The sequence below is a fragment of the Thalassophryne amazonica genome, chromosome 19 (genome assembly GCF_902500255.1).
Source record: "Thalassophryne amazonica chromosome 19, fThaAma1.1, whole genome shotgun sequence".
In the NCBI taxonomy this organism is placed as follows: Eukaryota; Metazoa; Chordata; class Actinopteri; order Batrachoidiformes; family Batrachoididae; genus Thalassophryne; species Thalassophryne amazonica.
In genome coordinates this window covers 26,635,408-26,648,779 of record NC_047121.1, presented here as the reverse complement: position 1 = coordinate 26,648,779, position 13,372 = coordinate 26,635,408, and positions in this window count along the sequence as shown.

Below are 13,372 nucleotides of genomic sequence, written 5' to 3'. Positions count from 1 at the left end.
ACCAACCATTCACAGACCATCACAATTGGACCCTACCTCTCCTCCACCATCACATTCGCATGGGTGCTCCGTAAGGCTGTGTGCTGAGCCCGTTACTGTACTCCTTGTACACACATGACTGCACAGCAACTCACCCGTTCAATGCCATTTGCAAGTTCATGGATGACACCACAGCGGTTGGACTCATTACAAGTTTAGGCTGAGTCTGCCTACAATGATGAAATCTGGTGACTGATTGAGTGGTGCTTAGTGAGAAACTTCTCACTGAACGCTACAAAGATGAATGAACTGGTACAGGACTTCAGGAGGAAACAGGGAGCTGAGCCCGCTGTCATCTATATAAATGGGGACTGTGTTGGGAAAGTGCACACCTTCAAATTCCTGGGCACTCTCATCTCTGATGACCTCTTCTGGGTTGCAAACAACTATGGCAACAGTAAAGAAGGCACAGCAGAGATTACACTTCCTGAGAAGACTCAGAAAGAGTAATCTCATTCAAAAACTGCTGGCATCCTTCTTCTGCCATTGAGAGCATTGTGACCCATGGTGTCTCACTGTGGCACACCAGGTGCTCTGTAGCAAACAGGAAGGCCCTGCAGAGGGTCATAAAGGTGACACAAACTCGTTGGCTGCCCCTGCCCTCTTTGGATGGCATTGCTAGATCCCAATTCCTCCGCAGAGCCTTACTTGTCACCAAGGACTCCACACACTCGGCACACCATATGTTCAACCTCTTCCCATCAGGCAGGAGATACAGGACTGCAAAAACATGGACTTTCAGGCTCAAATACAGCTTCTTCCCCACAGGGGAAGAAATTAGATTCTGTCTCACACAGTTGAAATGTACCTATGATAAAAATTACAGACCTCTCCATTCTTTGTAGGTGGGAAAACTTGCCAAATCGACAGGGGATCAAATACTTATTTGCCTCACTGTATAGATTTCTGATGTCTGAGTCGAGAGAGTGGTTAAAAGCCTGGATCTTAGTTTGGATTCAGAATGATCACAAACACAGGCACTCTGATTCTTCACCCAGCTTCTTAAGTGTTACAACCAGGGTAAGCCATTGATTCTACAAAGATCAAAACATCCTCCACAAAGTCAAGGTCAATAAACAATTCCTCATCAACAATAGCACTGATGCCGCTGGTTTCCACAACCCTACCCCACACTCACTTCATGTAACTATTGAACACTGTAGGAGCCCGAAGAGGTACCTCATGAAAGCCTTTTCTTCACTGGTTAAAGCTCAGAGATTCTGCCTCAGTGGCACTCACTGGCTAGGATGTCAAGCATATTCTTGGGGATCTCACTAATTCTCAGAATGTCCCACAGAGTAGTCCAATTAACTAAAAGCACTTTGCAAAATCAGCATTGACTGTAAAGAAGTACTGCTGATATTCACATTAGTTACATTTAGAATGTCTGTACTTGGTTTGCCAAAAGGAGACTGTGGGTAAACTAACATTTTACACACATTCGCAGACTCACTCTCATCCAATGACTGCTAGGATAGACATTGCATAGATTCAACAAGGTGCTGGCTGATACTGACATGACGACATATGCAGTTGCCAAACCATTAAACCGCTGACATGGACTGTTAATACCAGGATAGAACCATGATCATTTTTTCACTCATCTGCTGTTGCTGATCTGAATCTGGATCGCACCAGCAGACAAAGCAGCCATCCCACACTTTGCTATCCTTGGCCAAGTCCTCTCATTCCTCCGGGTGGATTCCAAGGTGTTCTGGGAGATACAATCCCTCTAGCATGTCCTGGGTCTTCCCCACGGCCTGTTCCCAGTTGGATGTGCCTGGAAGACCTCCCTTGGGAGACAACTGGGGGGCATCTTGACCAGATGCCTGAAGAAACTTAGCTGGCTTCTTCTAGTGTGAAGAAACAGATGCTTTTCTCAGAGTCCTCCCGGATATCTGAGTTTCTCACACTGTTTCTGAGTGATACACCCAATGAAGGAACCTCATTTACATTTTACATTTGTATCTGTGACCTTATTGATTTGGTCATTACCCAAAGCTTGTGACCATCGGTGCATAAATTGCCTGGTAAATTGAAAGCCTTGCCTTTTGTTTCACCTCTGTCTTCACTACAACTGTCCGGTATAACATCAGCAAAAGGTGCAGTCTCAATCTGTCTATTGAGTTCATGTCACTTACTGCAAATCTGAAAGCAGAGATTAAGATTCTTCAGGCCAAATTTTGCTTGAAGGAGACATGCTAAACAGTTAAAATGTGAGTTTTATACTTTAAAATATCTGCAGTACACATTAACCCTTTGGGCCCTGCCTTCCACGCTGTGCGAAGCAGCTCATTATGCAATGCAATGCAATGGTCATTACCTGTGTGCAACTCCCTCATTGGCCATTTTCACTCCCAGCATGCATGCTGTTTAAACAGCAAGAAGAATTGTGCTCACCTGTACATACTGGCCTTTAACCCTAATCTGCATGAACCCCAGGTGTATATTTTTTGAATTGTACTTATTTAGTTGAAATTTTATATAATTGTCACCTATCAATTTTATTCATTCATTCATTTCCTATACCTGCTTACTCCAATCAAGGGTCATGGGTGGGCTGGTGCTTATCCCAGCAGTCGCAGGGTGTGAGGCAGGGTACACCGTGGACAGGATGCCAATCAATCACAGGGCCACATATAGACAGACAAACAGACATATTCACACTGGCATTCACATCAGTGGTCAGTTTAACTTTTCCAATTCACCTAACATGCACATCTATGGAAGTGGAAAGAAGACAGAGCAATAGGAATAGTTTGGACCATGTATCATCCTTATTTATCACATTACGGGGTTACATATGTCACATGTCATAGAATCCAATAGATGTAGACCTTGTTTGACCTTTACTTTGGAGACCAAGCATTCAACACTGTCAACACTATTCCATTTATTAATCCTATTAGCTTAACCAATAATTTGCATCACTTTTTACCAAAATTGGAGCAACTTTAACTTTTGACCCCTGTACAAAATGACACTGACCTTTGTCACCATTCTTGATGTTTTTATCCCGTAACTCCATAGAATTCAGTCACAGATAGTCCAAACTATACATTTTTGGAATCCTTATGATCAGGCAAATAATGTGGAATATTTTTCAATATGATTGGAGCATCTTTTAATTCTGACCTCTGTGTAATTCTTCAATTGACCCCTACCTGACCACCGATTGAAAAGTCAAGTGGCCAATCATTTTTGTCAAGAGTGTCTAAGGAGTATTTCTGCTGAATTTGATGCTTTTATCACCATTTGCATGATTGTTTCACTTATCTACTGCACTATCAAGGAGCTTCACACAAGTAAGGTCCAACCTTACCAACCCCTAGAGCAAACACACAGGCAACAGTGGTAAGGAAAAACTGCCTCTGATGATTTTGAGGAAGAAACCTCCAGCAGACCAGACTCAAAGGGATGACCCACTGCTTAGGTCTTACGAATAAATGTTTTTCTTAACAGTACAGGGGAACATCAAATTTTTGAGAATTATTAAGTCCACGCAGACGTCCAGAACAGCAGCAGTTTAGTGGTTGACCTTCATTTGCAGTCATGGGTGCAACGTTTTTGTTTGCATTTGTGAAGACAGGCTACGTGTCTCACTCGTACATTAATCTGGACGGAATCATCATGTCAAACACAAACCATCAGCTCTTCTTTGTGAATGGTTGTCCCATTGAGTGCTGAAGGTACCTGGATGCTATTACATTGCACACTGGGTGTGATGAGGTATGACCCATACAGCTTGGACTGAGAAAACAAGAACAAAACAAACACTTCTATATCGTGCACTCTCCTGGAAATAGTCGTGCTGTGTATTGGTATATATTCAATATGTGGTCGAAACAGTGTAATTTTTGTGTAGTGGCACCACTGTAGTGCTGGTGGTGTGCTGCCTCTCTTCCAGCAGCAACCTCTTTCAACCTGCCATATGGAGGAATGAAGGGTCCGTCTTTGTTGTCCCCCACCTCTGATGCTTTGTGCAGGCTGGCAAAAAGAACTGGCCCAACTCCCAGAAACAAAGTTAAGGCAAGCTAAACTTTAGCTGATTTCTTTTGTGACCCCTGGAGTTAAGCGCCTCAGATGCTGCTGCACCAATGGAAGCCAATGTGGAGTGATGGGGCAGAAACAGATGGAAGTCCATGAAGGTCGATGTGCTTGGACGTACTCTTAGCAGCGCTCTTTGAAGACGTTAGCAAAGCAGAATGGTCCTTAAAGTCTCTCGATAAGCATTAAGTGACTTAACGAAAGCCCCCAGGGTGGCTATTTGTAAATAAAAACACATGGAGGAAGATGGCTGACAGGTTGAAAGAGCTTAACATATTCAAATGTTGGGTGGTGAAAAGCGCACCGACTGCATGGAGTATGTGGCACCCAGAGACAACTTTGTTTGGAGGATGGGCATTATAGGGAAACAATAGAGGCAAAAAGTATTTCATCTCATCAATTTAATTCAACTTCTTTGTCTGTCAGCGCTGCTGGAGTCAAACGCTGCACACAGAAAGCTGCTGTTTCCTTTAGTTTTCATTTTCTTAAATGACAGCTCTGCTGTCAGTGGTTCTGTTGAAAGGGAAAGAAACATTTAAAGTAAAAACTGAAAGTCAAAAAAATATTATTGATGTTTCCTATTCTTTAGCAGACGCAGCATTTTACAAAGTACAACAAAAACCTGATAGCTGCCCTAAAGATGACATATTTGTGTGGTTTGAAACAACCAATTTTAAGGTTTCCTGAGACTCAAGTCCAACAAACTAAACTTAATGTGTGAATTTCTCTCAAACGGTGCTTTTCTGATCTGCCAGAGTGCAGTGGCAAGATTATCCCTATACACCAAGTATATATATATATATATATATATATATATATATATATATATATATATATATATATATATATATATATATATATATATAAAGTAGAGTCTGCGATTTGGCAGAATTGGAGACTCTACCAGTAGAGACTGCGATCCGAGTCTCTACTAATTAGAGTCTCCAGTCGGAGAATCTACTGGCTGAATCCCAGTAGAGACTCCAATTGGAAACTCTACTAGTAGAGACTCTGATCGGAGAATCTATTGGCTGAATCCCAGTAGAGACTCTGATTGGAAACTCTACTACTAGAGACTCCAATCGGAGAATCTACTAGTAGAGTATCCATTGATTACAAGTTCTTACTTTCTTACTGTGATCACTTCAGCATGGTGTGGCTCCATTGTGAAGTTGATATGATAAATATTTGTGTAATTTCCACATTAAGGTATTGCTGTCATTCTATGTCTAGATATTATCTTGTCATGATCATGAATGGCTTGAGCCTCCGATTCTGCCAGTAGATTCTCCGAATGGATATTCTACTAGTACATTTTCCGATTGGACATTCTACTAGTAGGATCCCCAATTCTACCAAATTACAGACTTATATATATATATATATATATATATATATATATATATATATATATATATATATATATATATATATATATATACAGTGAGGAAAATAAGTATTTGAACACCCTGCAATTTTGCAAGTTCTCCCACTTAGAAATCATGGAGGGGTCTGAAATTTTCATCTTAGGTGCATGTCCACTGTGAGAAACATAATCTAAAAAAAAAAAAAATCAGGAAATCACAATGTATGATTTTTTTAATAATTTATTTGTATGTTACTGCTGCAAATAAGTATTTGAACACCTACCAACCAGCAAGAATTCTGACTCTCACAGATCTGTTAATTTTTCTTTAAGAAGCCCTCTTATTCTGCACTCTTTACCTGTATTAATTGCACCTGTTTGAACTTGTTACCTGTATAAAAGACACCTGTTCACACACTCAATCAATCACACTCCAACCTGTCCACCATAGCCAAGGCTGGGATGGACTACAGGACAACAGGCAAGCAGCTTGGTAGAAGACAACAACTGTTATGATTATTTATTAGAAAGTGGAAGAAACACAAGATGACTGTCAGTCTCCCTCGGTCTGGAATTCCATGCAAGATCTCACTTTGTGGGGTAAGGATGATTCTGAGAAAGCTCAGAACTACACAGGAGGACCTGGTCAATGGCCTGAAGAGAGCTCGGACCACAGTCACAAAGATTACATTAGTAACACATGATGCTGTCATGGTTTAAAATCTTGCAGGCCAGCAAGGTCCCCTGCTCAAGCCAGCACATGTCCAGGCCCGTTTGAAGTTCACCAGTGACCATCTGGATGATCCAGAGGAGACATGGGAGAAGGTCATGTGGTCAGATGAGAACAGAATAGAGCTTTTTGGAATCAACTCCATTTACCATGTTTAGAGGATGAAAGCAACCCCAAGAAAACCATCCCAACCGTGAAGCATGGGCGTGGAAACGTCATACTCTGGGGGTGCTCTTCTGCAAAGGGGACAGGACGACTGCACCATATTGAAGGGAGGATGGATGGGGTCATGTATTGGGACATTTTGGCAAACAACCTCCTTCCCTCAGTAAGAGCATTGAAGATGGGTCATGGCTGGGTCTTCCAGCATGACAATGACCCCAAACACACAGCCGGGCAACTAAGGAGGGCCTCCATAAGAAGCATTTCAAGGTCCTGGAGTGGCCTGGCCAGTCTCCAGACCTGAACTCAATAGAAAATCTTTGGAGGGAGCTGAAACTCCAAACCTGAAAGATGTAGAGAAGCTCTGTATGGAGGAGTGGACCAAAATCCCTGCTGCAGTGTGTGAAAACTTGGTCAAGAACTACAGGAAATGTTTGACCTCTGTAATTGCAAACAAAGGCTACTGTACCAAATGCTAACATTGATTTTCCCAGGTGTTCAAATACTTATTTGCAGCAGTAACATACAAATAAATTATTTAAAAAAATCATACATTATGTCTCTCACAGTGGATATGCACCTAAGATGAATATTTCAGATCCCTCCATGATTTTTAAGTGGGAGAACTTGCATATATATATATATATATATATATATATATATATATATATATATATATATATATATATATATATATATATATATATATATATATATATATATATATATATATATATATAGACAGAGAGAGAGAGAGAGAGCATAGTGCATCCATAACAGATGCGCTGGGACACATTTCAGTGATATTCCCAGAGATCAACCATTGTTTCAGGTCTCACAACATAGTAAGAAATACAGTAAGTGATACAACAACATGGACTCCTGAATTAATGTAGATGTGATATGTTCCAGTGTCAACATTATAACTGGGTTATTTCTGCATCTTTAAACTCTCAGAAACTTTCAATGGTCAGTATAAATCTCACACAAGACTGGTCACAGGAACTTTTAACGTTGCAAGGTAAAAACAAAATCAGTATGTCTGATTATGGCAAGTGGTGGGAAAGGTAGCAACTTGTTAGTAGTATATATGAAAAAGTTATTTTAGAAGAATTCCCACTTTCCCATTCCTTTTTTTTAAATGTATTTGAACTATTATTTAAGCATTTTTTGATCCAGTAATCTATTTTTTTTATTCAAGTGCATTTGCCATAATGTGGACTGACACTCACAAAATTACAAAAGAAAGAACAAGACGCAGCTAGTGGTAGACCATGGGCACATCGGACCACAGTTTTTAACCCAAAATCTAACACAATGGCACACTTGCTGATCTGCCCAATAAACTGCCATCTCACATCATATTATTACACATTATTATTTCTCACCTAGAACATTTTGTGGGCATCACAGGCATGGCTTTAGAGTGGTTCACATCCTACTTATCCAAGAGAACCTTCTTAGTCCACCTCATTGATGCTACATGTCCTCTGCCCCTCACTCATGTGGAGTCCCCCAAGGTTCAATGCTTGGCCCAATCCTCATCTTGCTGTACAAACGCCTTTTGGGTTTGATTTTTAAAAGACATGGCCTATCCTACCATTTTTATGCAGATGACTCTCAAATCTACCTTCCTATAAAAACACTTGATGTTGGCGTCATGTATTTTTTACTCCGTCACACCACTATTCAATTCAATTAATTTTATTTCTACAGCACCAAATCACAGTAAAGCTGCCTCAAGGCACTTCATATGAGTAAGGTCTAACCTTATCAAAGCCCCTACGCAATCAGTTGGCCAGAAATAACTACACCTAAGGTGTGAGTTTACTAACAGTAAACTGACAGGGATGCAAACTGTTGGAGTGTCTTAAAGACATCAAGGCATGGATGGCCTTAAAATGTTTAAATTTTAATGAAAGTAGAACAGATGTTATGCTTTTCAGACCCAGCAGAATGTGTTCTGCACCTCCTTTGGCCCTTGGCCCCCTGCACCCTTTTCTTAAAACCATAGTTACCAACCTTGGTATCAAACTTGACAGTGATTTCAAATTGGAAAAGCAAATAAATTCTGTTGTTAAATCTATTTGCTGTCAGCTTAGGTTTTTACCCAAGGTTAAATCTGTTTTATCTTTTACAATTTTTGAATGTCTTATTCATGGTTTACTTACAACTTGTTTAGACTACTTCAGTTAGGGAATAACCCTGTTGCGTCTGATGATTTGCGGACTTTTATGCTGGTTATACGGTTGCAAATAGAGCTTTACTGGCGACGTGTAAGAGGAGCCGGTAGAAAGGAATTTTATGGCGACACGTTAGTGGAGCCGTAAAATGGCTATTTGCAACCGTATAACACAGCATTAACATTTGCAAATCATAAGACAAAGGGGGGTTATTCCCATTCTAATTCAGCTCCATCATTTGCATGGTTTATTTTTGTGTTGGTATTTCCATCGGCGAGGCTTACCGTCAAGCTGAGGGAGCGTCGTTCCAACAGCAGCCAAGGCGTGGAGTAATCCATCAAACGTGAAAATCCATCAAATCTATCAAATGTGAAATGGTAATTTTGTATCAGAATCCACATCAAAACTTTCGTATGGTATCTTAAATTCACCCATTTCTGCTGTATCAGTATATGACTTTCTCTCACTCTCAACTAACAGCGTTAACAGCTAGCAGCGCGTGCAACCGGTGTTCTATCAAATTGTGCATCTCATCGCATAAATCGACAGTTCCGCATCCTGATTATATTGCACATGCGTGTGCAATATAGGACAGGAATGACATTCGACAGGAATGACATCTCCTCACAACACCAGTCAGGGTGCAGAGTAATACATCTAAATGTGAAATGGTCAAATATTTTGCCACCATTACCCCGATATTATACGGTTTGAAATCTTACATGCTTAACCAATCAGAGTCATGGAAAAAATGTAATTGGAATGCACTATATGTTAGTCTTAGGCACTTCTGTCTTGCACACTTGCAGTTAGACCAAAGTGCTGCCACTCATCTTTTAGCAGGCTGTCCCAAGCGTGATCATTTTAAAATGCATTTTAAAATATGCGTTTTATTCCTTGGCTTTTAACGCAGATTGACTGAGGTGTGTTTGTCCTCTTATGTCTTTTGTTTGTTTTTATTGGTGTTTTATTGTTCTGTTCAGCTGTTGGGCAGCCCTTTATTAAGGGCCCCTTCACACATAACATGAAATTGGGAGAAAGAAGCAGAAACTGGCCAAAAAATCACAAACAAAAAACTAAATGGGGAACCGCCAAACATTCCACCTGCTGTTGGGAGGGACACATGGTCAGACAGGCGTGCATGATACTGCAACAATGTTTTTGTGTACGCTCATGCGCATGCACGATCACAATGCGAGCACCTGAAATGTGTGACACCACATCGTGCCGCTGCTGTGGGGACAGCTGTACAAGGCGTTTTAGGTGGCTCCAATGTGTTATTACTTTACAAAATGTAAAGAAAAGGGAATATCAAGCTTTTCAAAAAATAGCAGTGTCTGCATTTTTCTTTACAGACTCAAACCTTTACAGTATATAATGAAAAATGTTTGAAGATTTAGCTTTCCTGTGAATCACTGAACTAATATTTAGTTGTATAACCACTGTTTCTGAGAACTGCTTCACATCTCCAGCGTGTTGTAGCACCAAAAATTATTTGCTCTATCAACCATCAAAAATGACGTTAAGTCTCGCGCAAAGTATTTCATGAATGAATGGTCAGAAGGACTCATATAGTGTCCCTGCGTGGAAGAGCACATCATATGGCCACAATACTGACTTTAACACAAACATTTGTCATAAAATAAAAGTACAGCAGTAACTGATAGAAAAAGAAAACTTGAATAAATTTCACCCCAGTGCTGGATTAAACCTGATGAATTGTGACAGATACAAGATTTGAAATGTGGGTGCAGGATGGCCCCCCACAGCGCCACCAAGATTAAAGTGCGTATTGCAAATTGAAGGGTATTTAGAGACTGCACACCTCTGTCACAGTCCAACATTATGTTTACATCTCTATTGACATTTTCCTTTTATCTCTTTTTATTATAACAGTACCTTACTCTGTAAGGCTCTTATATCCTTATTGATTTGCTGTGATCCTGATCTGGATCACTCATCTATGATTCAAATATTTTAGCTTGATCTCTGACCTTTGATCCTGATAAACAAACTTGGATCATAATCTTTGATCATTCTCACAAATCTTTCATCCTGAATGATGAGTCTCGATCTTCAGATCTCACCAAATTCTAAATATGTACTCATGGACCATATTAATGAATGGATCATTGCAAATATAAAATAATGGCGTTTACTGCAGATGCAACATTTCTTTATTGATGGGAATGGTCTCTTTCCTGCTGACAAGAAAGCTCATTAAATTCTTGAACATCATGACGATTTATTTGTTGTGGCCTCAGACTTGCTAGATCTCAACCAAATTAGCACATCTGTGTGATGTTGGATTGTGCTACATGGTTTAGTCCATCACCACCATCAATGCACAGAATGAGGGAACATCATTTGCTCTTTATCAGCTGGATTCCAAACACTGGTAGAATGTATGCCAAGGAGCAGTGAACCAGTGTTTATGCAGCTGCCAACTGCACACTAAGAGGTGTTCAGAAATTAGCCAAGAGTGTTTTAAAAGGAATTTGCTTCAGCAACAATGCTCACAGCACTTTGCCAATCTTTGACAATGGACATTTTGATCATTTTCATTAAAATGTAGTAAAAAAATAAAAAATGTTTTAAATACCTATCATTTAATGTTCTTTTATAAATTTACTGCTGTAAACACTCTACATTTATAAAGATAAAATAATACAAATTATTTAAATCATTGATTAATGAGAACGCTAAGGGTGGTGGTGGATGAGGCGGTAACATCTCAAAGCTACTGAAACTAGGAAAGGAACGCAATGACCAAAGCTAATGATAGGTAAAACAGCAACCTATAATTTGACATCAAAATACACAATCTTTGACCACTTTTACGCTTATTCAAGGTCAGCCCACCTCCATTATTGTTAAAATCCAAAAACACCCCATGACAAGTAGGGTCTGAAAATATTTTTTACTGTAAGGGGGACTACATATATAGAAGAATGGTGAAAAACTGTCTTCTTCCATCTGGGTGAGTCTTAGAAATCTTTGAATGACCCTTATATGAGCTTTTTATCAATTTTATATGGTATATAAAACATGCATTTAAATTTATCAACCTAAATCATCAGAAATGTTCTTTATTATGACATTAATGAAAACAATCGCACTTTATTTTTCATTTCTAAGAAGCCAGTGTTGTGACCTGAACTTGAACACATCCTGATGTGACCTTGCATTGCATTTATTAAGCTAACTTTTATCTAGAGATTTGAGCTAAATTAAAATAACTGGATGTTGGAGATTATGTTTTTTTCATTTATCTAAAGAAAGTCAAAATTGCCGCATTTTTTCATATTTATGCCCAGTGCTGATGTGCCTGTTGGCTTGTAGTTTAATTTATTAGAATTTTTAATTGATCTGTTCATATACATTTGCACACCAATGAATTTATTTTAATATTGGGACCTAGCTTAAAAAAATGTTATCTTACAGGATCCACAAGGGTCTATAGTAGTTTTAAAAAGCTCAAACTGTTGGAATTTTCCAAGTACTCTTTAATAGGTTCCTCTGCAGACTCTAAGAAATTCCATCAGGCAGTGGATTATGGTTTCCCGTCTAGCTTCCACATGTTGCTGTTTAAAAAGTAAGTTATACAATAAAAGTTCACACATGTATACATATCAAAAAGTACATACAGTCTGAATATTCATTTAAAAAAAAAAGATCCAGATGATATCCAGGATGAGCTTTGACAGATCATCAAAAAACATTTTGATTCTGTTGATGCTTTTGATGTTTGCCTTATTTTTAAGGTGACATTTCTTTCTATATAAAGTTTGCTGAGAATTCAGTTTACATTAACAGTATGCAACACCTTACTTGACTGAGGGAATCCAGCTCACCTGTCATCTTTGCAAACTCATACCTGCTGCTATGCTTCTAAATAAAACAAAGGCTCTTTAAAGAGTGACCATTTTATTATTTGAAAAAGCTATTTCCTTTTATATTTAACATTAAATGAATGAATTGTTAAACATGTCCATGAAGTCAAAGTTCAACTTGCACAGGTAGAAGTCCTGCTGATATTGTGCACAATTTCAAAGCATTCACAATCACTAGAATAGTCAAATTCATATTTTAGTAATTACTTTGTCTTGATTACAACATTAAACGCAATCACATCATCAGTGAGGATATCATTAAGCATTGAAATGACTAGAATTAAATATTTCATCATGAGGTTTATGTCACATGACTACATGTGCTGACAATAACTATCAAAAGCAAATGTGACTGTAGCAGTTGAAATGCAGATATGATTGAATGACTACTAGACTTAAAAAATGTAAACATTACTTTTTGTGCTATTTTATTGTGTTTAAGTTATTATTTTAAAGTTTAACTACATTTATTTCAGAAGCATTTTGGCTATAGATCAGTGTTACTGATTATGTGACTACCCAATGGAATGAGCATAATGAATTCTGAAGAGTATACGACAAGACTATCTGCTCAGATTCAGCGAAATGCTACCAAACTGATAGAACAGAGCTTCACAGTGCACAGTGTATAATAAAACTAAACATACTACCAAAGTGTGAGCACTGCTGATCACAGCAAGAAGGCCGTGGCATCGCTTCCTGCCTGGTCCTTTCTTTGTGGAGTTTGTATGTTCTCCCTGTATTTGTGCGGGTTCCCTCCCACTTACAAAGAAATGCAATTTAGGAGAATTTGTGATGTTAAATTGACTGTAGATGTGCATGTGAGTGTGAATGTGTTTGTCTGTCTGTATGTGGCCTTGCGATAGGCTGCCGTCCTCTCCAGGATGTACCCTGCCTCATGCCCTTTGACTACTGGGAAAGGCTCCAGCACCTCCTTCCCCCATATGACCCT